Raw genomic sequence first — 11653 nt, 5'->3', positions numbered from 1 at the left:
TCTCTCTCTCTCTCTCTCTCTCTCTCTCTCTCTCTCTCTCTCTCTCTTTCTCTCCTTTCCTTCTTTCTTTCCTTTTTTTCTTCTTTCCCTCATTACTTCCTTTTTTTATTTTTCTGGAGGGGATGGCATGTGAGCTGAGATTTGAAGGAAACTAGGGATTCTAAAAGGCATCGGTGAGGAAGGAGTGTATTTCAGGGATGCAGGACTGCCTGTGTAAAAACATGGAGTCAAAAGACAGCTCTTTGAGTTTGGGGACCAGTAAGTAGGTCCCTTTGGCTAGAAAAGAGTGATAGGGAGTAATGTGCAATTAACCTGGAAACTATAGGCTGGATTGAGATTATGAAAGGCTATAAATGCCAAGCTGAAGAGTTTGTTTTTTATCCCAGATTTAACAGGGAGCCACTGTAGGCTCTTAAGCAGGGGAGCGACATGGTCGTATATGTTTTAAGAATAGTAAACTGTTTTCCAAAAATCATGCAATTGTGACTATGAATATGAAAAATTTATTACTTTCTCTATTTCCAGCTACTCAGCTGACATGCTGATAAGGGTAATTTTATAATTTTTATTTAAAAGATGATTTTCTTTCTTCTGATTTTACTTTAAGTTTACATATACATCATATAATAAAAGTATGCACAATGACATGGAAATTGCTGCATTATTTGAATAAAGTATGTATTCATGGCCACCTGATTTAGCCCTCTCATTTTACAGGTATAGAAACAGAGGGTCTAGAAAGTGAAATGGTTTGTCTGAGGTCTTACTGGGAGCAGATGACAGAGCCGGGGAGTGAATCTGGGTTGTTTTACTTCTTATTTAGCCCTCTTTCCAGTCTACCAAATCAAGTGGGTTAAACTCTGACCCAATCTGCTCTTTCAGTAAAAAAAAATGTCAGCATAACCTTAAATTTAATAACCAAAGAATAAGAGTATTCTTTCATTTCTGAATTATTTGCATGCTAAATATCTCTAAGGTCTAAATCTAGGAAATGACCTTATTCTTTCATGGCTAGAACCCTAACTTTAGAAATCCTAAGGCTTATTGGGAAAATGTCATGTCTTAACTAGATTAAAGGACATTTTTTTGGACCAGAATTACTACACACTTGTAATATGCAGGAAGCATAGTACGAATGTCGGTAACATGTCTGGAATGTATGCATTACACTCAGATGCCAATTCAGCCCTGAGACTTTGGGGACTTATAAATCTCTGGTTTGTAGCTTTCATTTTTTCAAAGAAGCTGCTTTAATAGTTCTCCTGGGTTCTATGATTTCCACACATAAGCATGCACACGCGTGCACACACACACACACACACACACAAAAGCAGTGATGAAGCATTTGAGGATTTGTATTTGTATGAGGGGGTGCAGTGTGAGCAGCATGTGGGTGAGTGTGCAGATGGTAGTGTGGTTGGTTAGTGGATGAAGTAGATCACAGAAAAATGCAAAGATAAGATTTGTCTTGCTTGAGAAAGACTATTGGAAGTAGGGAACTCAGAAATTAGACAACTGGCAATTTTACCACAGGAAGTCCACACTGATATGTTTAACAGGGGATGATTAAAATCAGTCTATGGGATAGATTTTATTAGAGCCCTAACTAAGGTGGGGTGACTGGATCTTTCACCCATTGTGTGAAATGTAGAGGGTATTAACATTTGTGCTCTTTTAGTGTATGGAGCAACTGAGCTTAGCATATAGTTAGTAAGAATAATTCATCAAATAAAAAAACTGTCAAGCAAGAACAATCCTCTGCCTGGAAGCCACACCACAGGTGAGCTCCTTCCTGCCTGCCTTGGCCCTGACCTGCTCCTGGCAGTAGCCTCTATAGCAGTGTTCTTACAGTATCCTGGAAACTATACTCACAAAGATAGGTCAGTCTCTCCACTATGGGCAGGGTCTTGGGGACCAACAGGGTTTTGTGTTTCAAGGTCCAAGATTTGTCCCCAAGGATTCTTCACTGGCTACTTGTCCTGGGTCTATTCTGTGGTATTTTCTCTGGGTGCCAGAATGTTTAATTTTGGCTCTGGATTACACTAACTATGGGCTTCCTTTCCTGTAATTTTGGAAGAGAATGAGCTTACATTGAAATTGTACTTGCCCTCATGTGCTTTGGACTTTTGGCCACAGGGCACCATCACAGTATTGCTAACTCAAACTCCCAAAATTCTCTGTAGGCAAACGGCAGAAACAAAGGGGCAGAATGTAAACTCCTTGAGGGTAGGAATTGTTTAGCTTTTTCTTTCTGTCCTCAGAGCCTAGCAAAGTGCTTGGTCCACAGTAGGTGCTTTATAAAATTTAGTTTCTTGGAAGGAGCAAAATTCACTCCCTTTTGGGTTAAAGAGAACTAAATTATATATTTCATTAGAATGTTAGCCACCAACCCACCACCGTCACTTCCTGAATTCCTTTATTTTCTTTTTATTTCTTACAAGTATTAATATATCACACTTTCAAATGTTCCCAACTAATTTGCTTGGGAAGATTGAGTAACAAGTTTTGTGTACATTATGAAGTCTTTTCACAAGTCTCCTTTCTCACAGATTAAGGAGTATGTGACTTTCCAAACGAGTCATAGAATCTCAAAGTTAGGAGGAATCTCAGAGATCACCTAGTCCAACCCATATCGGTATAAGAATCACTTATACAGACACAAAACTGGAAAGGGTTGGAGGATGTCTGGTCATTCAGGCATCCTATGACTCCCCTAGCTATCTTTGCATCTCTTGACTTATTTTGAACATTTTTATTGGAAGTTTTGAGTTCCAAATTCTATCCCTTCTTCCCTGAGTTGGTAAGTAATCAGATATAGGTTATTCATGTGCAATTACATAAAACATTTCTATACTAGTCACTTTATACAAGAACTTGAATAAAAGAAAAAAAAAGAAAGTGGAAAATAGCATGCTTCCGTCTGTAATTCAAACAATATCAGTTCTTTCTCTGGAGGCGGATAGTATGTTTTATCATTAGTACCTTGGGATTGTCTTTGATTATTGCATTGCTGAGAATAACCACATCATTCACCGTTCTTCATTCAACAATATTGATGTTACTGTGTACAACGTTCTCCTGGTTCTGTTCACTTTACTATGCATCAGTTCATGTAAGTCTTTCCAGGTTTTTCTGAAATCATCCTGCTCATGGTTTCTTATAGCACAATAATATTCCATTACAATCATATACCACAAGTTGTTTAGCCATTCCCCAAACAATGGACATCCCTTTGATTTCCAATTCTTAACCACCACAGAAAGAGTTGATATAAATATTTTTGTACAAATAAGTCCTTTCCCCTTTTGTTGGATGTCTTTGGGATATAGACTAGCAGTGGTATTGCTAGATCAAAGGATATGCACAGTTTTATAGACCTTTGGGCATATTTCCAAATTGCTCTTCAGAGTAGTTGGATAAGTTCACAACTCCAACACTGCATTAGTGTCCCAGTTTTGCCACATCTCCTCCAACATCCAACATTTTCCTTTTCTGTCATTTTAGCCATTCTGATAGGTGTGAGATGGTACCTCAGAGTTGTTTTAATTAGCATTTCCCTATTACTTCATATGACCAACTATAGGTAGCTTTGATTTTTGTCTGAAAACTGCCTGTTCATACTCTTTGACCATTTATCAATTGGGGAATGACTTGTATTTTTATAAATTTGGCTCAGTTCTCTATGCATTTGAGAAATGAGGCCTTTATCAGAGATACTTGTTGCAAAAATTTTCCCCAGTTTTCTGTTTTCCTTCTAATTTTGATTGCATTGGTTTTGTTTCTACAGAAACTTTTTAATTTTTTATTATCAAAATTATCTATTTTACATTTTGTAATGCTCTATATATCTTTTGGGGTCCTAAATTCTTCCCTTATCCATAAATCTGACAGATAAACTATTCAGTGCTCTCTTAATTTGTTTATGGTATCACCCTTTACGTCTAAATCATGTACCCATTTTGACGTTATCTTGTTGGTCGATACCTAGTTTCTGCCATACTTTTTCCAATTTTCCTAGCAGTTTTTGTCAAATAATAAGTTTTTTTTTTCCAAAAGCTTGGATCGTTGGGTTTATCATATACCAGATTACTAAGGTCATTTACTATAAGGTAGTTTGTACCTAATCAATTCCACTGATCTGCCACTCTATTTCTTATCCAGTACAAGATTGTTTTGATAATCACCGCTTTATTATACAGTTTGAGATCTGGTAGGGCTAGACTACCATCCTTTTTTTTTTCTTTTCATGGATTTCCTTGATATCCTTGAGCTTTTGTTCTTCCAGATGAATTTTGTTACTGTTTCTTCTAGCTCCATAAAATGATTTTTGATCGTTTGATTGGTATTGCATAACAAATAGATGTCATACCAATAAATAAACAGATTAATATAAAAGATTAATTTAGGTAGAATTGTCATTATTATTATTTATTTTTATTGTTATTATTATTGTTATTTATTATCATTAGCCTACCCATGAGCAATTAATATTTTTCCACTTGTTTAGATCAGAGTTTATTTATGTGAAAAGTGTTTTATAGTTGTTTTCATATAGTTCCTGGGTTTGTCTTGACAGGTAGACTCCTAAGTATTTGATATTGTCTACAGTTATTTTAAATGGAATTTCTCTTTCTATTTCTTGTGGATGGACTTTGTTGGTAACATATAGAAATATTGGTGATTTATGTGGGTTTATTTTGTATCCTGCAACTTTGCAAAAATTGTTAATAATTTCAAGTAGTTTTTTAGTTGATTCTCTAGGATTTTCTCAGTAGAACATCATACCATCTGCAAAGAGTGATAATTTTGTTCCTTCATTGCCTATTCTAATTCTTTTAATTTCTTTTTCTTCTCTTCTGGCTAAAGTTAACATTTCTAGTACAATATTAAATAATAGAGGTGATAATGGACATCGTTGCTTCACCCTTGCTTGTATTGTAAGGCTTCTAGCTTATCCCCATTACAGATTCTGCTTACAGTACTTTCTCCTTGATCTGTGAGCTTTGGAATCTGGCTATGATGTTCCTGGGAATTTTAATTTTGGGATCTCTTTCAGGTGGTGATTGGTGAATTCTTCCAATTTCCATTTTGTCCTTTGATTCTAATATATCAGAGCAGTTTTCTTCAATAATTTCTTGAAAGATGATATTAATTTTTTTGATCATGGCTTTCAGGTAGTCCAATAATTCTTGTATTATCTCTTCTGGATCTATTTTCTAGGTCAGTTGTTTTTCCAATGAGAAATTTCACATTTTCTTTTATTTTTTTTTAAACTTTTTTTGATTTTGTCTTATCATATCTTGATGTCTCTTAGAGTCATTAGCTTCCATTGGCTCAATTCTAATTTTTAAGGAATTATTCTCTTCAGTGAGCTTTTGTACTTCCTTTTCCATCTGACCAATTCTATTTTTTAGGGAGTTATTTTCCTCAGTAAATTTCTGTGTATCTTTTCCCATGCTATTGACTCTTTTTTTCATGATTCTCTTGCATTATTCTCAATTCTTTTCCCAATTTTTCTTCTACTTCTCTAATGTGCTTTTTGAAATCTTTCTTAAGCTCTTCCAGGAATTCTTTGGTCCTGAAATCAAATTACATTTTCCTTTGAGGCTCCACATGTAGCCATTTTGACACTATTGTCCTCTTCTAAGTTTATGCCTTGATCCTCCCTGTCACCATAGTAACTTTCCATAGTCAAGTTATTTTTTTGCTCATTTCTTCTTTTATTTATTTATTTATTTGTGATTTGGTGTTTTTATGTGAGAATTGGGCTCTGGTCTTGCACTGTCCCAATTTTTTTTTTTTGTACTGGGGTTCAGCATCTTACTGCTGGCTTTCACTGGAGGGTAGGCTTCACTTCTGGCTTGTACTGGGGGAAGGGGCCTCCTTGTTGATCTCCCTTGGGTGTGGAGTTTAGCTGCTGACTTTCCCCAGGGGTAGGGGGCCAGTGGCTTCATTCCTGGTCAGCAATGGGGTCAAGGCCTGGCTGGTGGCTTGTGCTTGGTGTGAGGTCAGGGGTGGGGCTTTGCTGCCCTGCACAGACTGCTCACTTGCCTAGGGGGCTGCTAGTTTGAAGGAGGGTGGGGCCTCACTGGTAGATTGCCCTAGGCTTGGAGCTTTGCTGCAGACCCCCTGCTATGAGGCTGGCTGCTGCTACTCTTGGACTTTGCTCCCTCCCACCTCAGTGAGATCGACCTTTCCTGCTGTACTGGAAAGCTACTTCCCTGCTCCTAGATCAATTGTGAGGCTGTTTCCTAGTTGTTTGGAAGGGAATTTAGGAGAGCTTCAGTGGGTTCCTTCCTTACTCTGTCATCTTGGCACCAGAAGTTTTCTGTGTCACTTGACTTAGAACCATGGAAGCACTGGCTAAACTGAGGGGCTTATGTTTTATTTATTTGACCTTATTCAAACTGCCTAATAAGTGGTCATCTGAGCTTTGATTGATTGCATCTAGTGAAGGGAACCCTTTACCCCGTGAAATAGTTTATTCCCCTTTGAGCAAGGTCTAATTGTGAATTTTTCTTTATCCGTAACCTAAATTTGCTCCTTTGCAGGTTTCACTCATTGCTCCTAGCTCTGCCCTGTGGGGCTAAGCAGAACATATCTGCTTATTGATTATTTATCTGATTCTTCTTCCATTAAATAGCACTGGAAACATTTGGGGAAAAAAAAAGAAGCTATTATGTATCACCTAGATCGTCTTTTCTTCAAGTTAAACATCCCCAGTTCTCTCAAGAGATTTTCCTATGGTGTGATCTGGAGACCTGGTGCCATTCTGGTTTCTCTCTTCTAATGAATCTCCAACTTATCAGTTCCTTCTTAGTCATGTCTATGGTTTCAATGATCTTTGTACTGGTTTGGTTATAGAAGAAAACAACATTTTCGAGAACTTATTGGTACAACAGTGTGGCATAGTCAATCAAAATTGGTGCAGTCAAGAAGCATGTTTTAAGTTTTGGCTGTGTGCCAGGCACTACGCTAAGTAATGGGGATGCAAAGAAAGGGGGAAGAAACCAGTCCCTGTGTTCAAATAGCTCATAATCCAAGGAGGGAGACAAAATTCAAACAATTACATTCAAACAAGATATAGGCAGAATAAATGCGAGATAATCAACAGATAGAAGGCACTAGCATTAAACAAGATCAGAAAAAGTTTCTTATACATGGCAGGATTTTAAGAATGCCAGGAATGCCAGGAGACAGAGATAAAAAGGAGGAAAATTCTAGCCATGGGGGGACAGCCAGTGAAAATGTGAGGAGTTGGGAGATGAAGTATCATGTGCAAAGTTCCAGTAATCTCCTTTAGGGAATTAACTTGCCCTTGGCTCCATCATTAGTCTTTTAAAAGTAATGGAAAATAAAATGATTTTGTGTAAGAAGCATCATGTTTTCCAAAAGATCTGCCCATCTTCAACATTAGCTCTATTTAAAGCAAGAAAATCTCATAAAACAAAGACGTATTTGTGTGTGTATGTGTGTGTGTGTGTGTGTGTGTGTGTGTGCATAGGTGCAGGTGGTGGTGAAGAGGTTTTGTCACTTAGGAAAATATCATAGTTTTGCCCCCTTTTCTTTCTTCTGGAATCTGCTTCTGTCTCACCCCTCCCCCACTGTCAATTTGATTTTGAATGTATCTAGCCATAGTTTAAACTCTAGTTTAAGACTGTACATATACAGACTTTTCTAAATCGCGGTACTTTGGTACAGTAATCATTTCCTTAGAAAGAAAGAGGCTCCATGGGGATACATTTGGGATTTTTCTATCATACATCTTTTGTCTGCAGCAGTCCTATTGATTTCAGGCAACTGAGAAGTACTGTATATGTCAGGCTAATGATTTTTATTTCAGATGTGCAATCTCCATTTAAACTTCTCTACCTTTGAATCATTGCCCTGTTTTTTCCATTATCAATCCATAGATTCATATTGTTGAAAAGAAGAATGAGTGCTACTTGAATATTGGGAAATTGCCTGGACTGTTAATGTTAGTTTCTCTTCCTAAAATGGTCTGGAGTCTTCTGGTCTGTAAAAGCAAAGATATACCTGTCTAATATTTATATGCCCATTATGGTAAATGAGCCTGCTTTTATGCTCGGCAGCAATTCCAATTAAGAGCTGTCAGAAACAATCTCTATTTCTGGATCGGTGTCTACTTCAAAGTTGACCTTGTGGTTTATGGTTGTCTTATTTCCTGCAAGCACTGGCCTGGGCCCTCGTTTTTAATAAAGAATGTATTTAAGTATCAGTTAAGAAACTACAAACAGTCCAAAAAAAGCCAGTTGACCAAAGTCTGAAAATATGAAATGTTCTTTGGAGGGTTTGGGGTGGGGATTGAGAGGCACATATTCATAATATTTAGTATGTCATCATCAAGTAATGTTTACAAACCTCAAAACTCAGGGGAAACTTGCAGGCTTTAGCAAGCAGATGTTAGCAGTCCAGGAAGAATGATGATGGCTGCCTGAAAACATTCCCTTTTGCATATCAGAAACATGCAAGATGGACAAGATATCTTCATGGTGTGGATAATAGGCCCATCTGACAATAGTGCTAATCTAGAAACAACACTGAAAAGTGTCAGAAGGTCTTAGTAAGGAGTCATCCAGACATCTCTTGGCATCCTTAGCTACCTTTGCATCTCGACTTAAAACCGGGGAGATATTGGTTAATTTGAGAGGATTATGTAGAATGGTTATCTTGAGAATAATTTAATATTACCTTCTCTCCCAATATCCCTTCTCTAGCTAAGGCATTAACTGTATTAAATGTAACACACTAGCTATAGGATATATTAACATCACATTCCTAGCATTGATCAGTTAATTCTTTTTCAGGTAATAGATTTAAGGGTACGAGGGACCTCAGAATTCATCTAGTCTAAATCTGTTATTTTATATATGAGGAAACAGAGGCAAGAGAAGTCAAGTTATGTGCCCAAGGTCACACAGCTAATGGCAGGATTAGGACTCAAACCAAGATGGGGAATAAGTACATGCAATGACTATAACAATGACGTAAAGGAAAAGATCATCGAAAAGATGCCAGATTCTGCATTGTAAAACCATTGAAGGTCCTAGAGAAGAGATAATGAAATCTATCTCCACCTTCATGGCAGAGAGGCAGAGGACTACTAGGGCAAAAAAGCGAATACACTGTCAGATATGGTCACTGTATCAGAATTTTTGTGTTTTGTGGGGTTTTTTTTGGTTTGTATTTATTTATGCTTTATTGTTTTACTTTCTCACAAAGGAGGATTCAGTTTGGAAGGGGAAGAGGTTGAAATGATGTCCAACTGAGGACAAAATGCATCAGTAAGATGCATTTTTAAGGGAATGGATTTGCTTCTGGTGTGTTAACCTGCAGCCAAGTTGAATGTGACTGTCATTAATCACATTAGTCTTGAAATGATGATCATCTTGCTTTTGGAAAGAAGATAAATGACAAAAAAAGAAACTGATACAGTACTGGGCTTTTATTTTTTTTAAGTCCTGGAATAATTTTGATACATTCATACACTACCATATGTCTTTCTTTGCATCTCTGGTGCCTAACACATAATAGGCACTTAATAAATGCTTATTGATTTGACTTCCCTGTCATATTGGTGTAGTGAAAAGAATGCTAACCTTGGAAGCAAAGGATCTGGTTTCAAATCCTGGTACTATCACTTATCTGCATGATCTTGGAGAAACCAGTTAGCTCCTCTAGGGACACTTACATAATAGGCATTTCACAAATACTCATTCAATTGAAATGAGTATTTATGACCTTAGAAATGCTTACATACTGCTGTGTTAAAGGGCAGTTCTGAGGTCAGAAAATCTGAGTCAAAAGGATCAGAGGGATGTCATGAGTCATTTAATCCAAATCCTACTTGAAGAGGAATCCTCTTCATACAATTCCTCAAAGGGGGTCATCTAACCTCTTCTAGAAGGTCTCTTTTGTCAGGGGACTCATTATTTCCTAGAGAAGCTCATTCAGCTTTTGGACAGCTCTATCATATTATATTCTAATAAAGGTATTTTTTCCATAATATTTGTTGAAGTGAGGAGTAAATACTCAATTTCTCATGATTTGGTTCTACATATTTGGTCAGGGGTCCAGGGTAGTCCTTATAATTTTCCCAGTGTGTAAGCACTGATGTCCCTAAGAAACTGAAATTTGTCTTTTTCCATAACACCACTAGTAAAGGACTCTGGAAAAATGATCTCAATGTGGAGACATATGTATATATGTGTATGTATATATAGATATATACATATGTACATATATACATATATATAACATGTGTAGGTAGATAAATAAAATTTGTATATAGCCATTGAAAGAATTTATTTTGCTTAACTTTGTATAACTGTTATAAGGAATTTGTTTTTCTTTCTTTTTAATAAAATGAGAGTGGGAGGGAGAAAAAAGAGATTTTTTTTAATTTTTAAAAAATAGATTTGTTTGGAGAGCTATAGATGTGATATGTTGCATGCACTTTCCAATGAGGTCACTCTATTATTAGTATTATTGAATTATTTTGCTTTGTTACAAGAGGCCTCTTACTGAGTGGAGGTAATCTATAAATATTTGCAATGTAAAAAAGCAATATACATCAATAAAACATATACATATACATACATATGTATATGTATATATGTATAGAGAGATAGAAAGAGAGAGAGACAGAGAGAGATGGAGCAGAGAGAGAGAGATAGAGAGACAGAAAAAAGATAAAGACAAAGAGAGATGGAGTGACAAAAAGAGAGACAGAGAGAGACAGAGAAATCTGTCCATCTCTCTAGATGCTTCCTCTGAGGGTAAAAAAAGGAGTTCATAGAGATACTACTGTATGGTAAGAAGAATATATAGGTTTAAGTGACATACATCCCTTCTGAAATCAACCTCTATAAGTTCAAGTTGGTTTGCTCTTGAAAAAAACACCATTTAAGAGATCTAAAAGTTTCTAAACATTTCTTTGATGTCATTACTGTCATATATCATATTTTGATGCCCTAAGAGTGATGATGCCAAATGGCTTCCCAAAGATGGAATAAATGTCCATCACATACTGGTAAGATAAAAATTCATTTTGTCCTTGAGTTCTTATAGGAAAATTCATGAATGCCAAGTTTTATTTTATTACTTGGGGTCTCATGGAATCAAAACCATATCCCAATTTGCTTAAGATTTTTAGGGTACCCAGAACACAGATGAGTCTGCCTAACATTGATGTTAATATTTAACTCTTTATCATTTTCCACCTTGAATTAAAAGAACTAGCTCTACTTTTCTAGGAACTAGATCAATCAATCAATTAATTAAGCAAGCAAGAAAGCATTGAATAAGAACTTACTGTGTACCAGGCATGATGCTAGTAGATGGAGATCCAAAGGAAAGTGAAAACACAGAAACTGACCCTGCCCTCTTGGAGCCTAACCTACGAACAAGGGAGACAACATACAAGTAAACAGGAACTACAAGATCTATACAGAGTAGAAGGAAAGTAATCTTACCTTAGAGGGGAGAGCTCACATGGCCAATGGGATTGAAGGCTTCTTTTTTTTTTTTCATCTTACAATATTTTATTTATTTATTTCTTTGTTTTCAACATTTACTTCCACAAGATTTTGAGTTCCAAATTTTCAACCCATCTCACCCCTCCCCCCACCCC

The sequence above is a fragment of the Vombatus ursinus genome, unplaced genomic scaffold (assembly GCF_900497805.2).
Source record: "Vombatus ursinus unplaced genomic scaffold, bare-nosed wombat genome assembly UNPS02014802.1, whole genome shotgun sequence".
Taxonomy (NCBI): Eukaryota; Metazoa; Chordata; class Mammalia; order Diprotodontia; family Vombatidae; genus Vombatus; species Vombatus ursinus.
Note: the sequence above shows the minus strand (reverse complement) of the source record.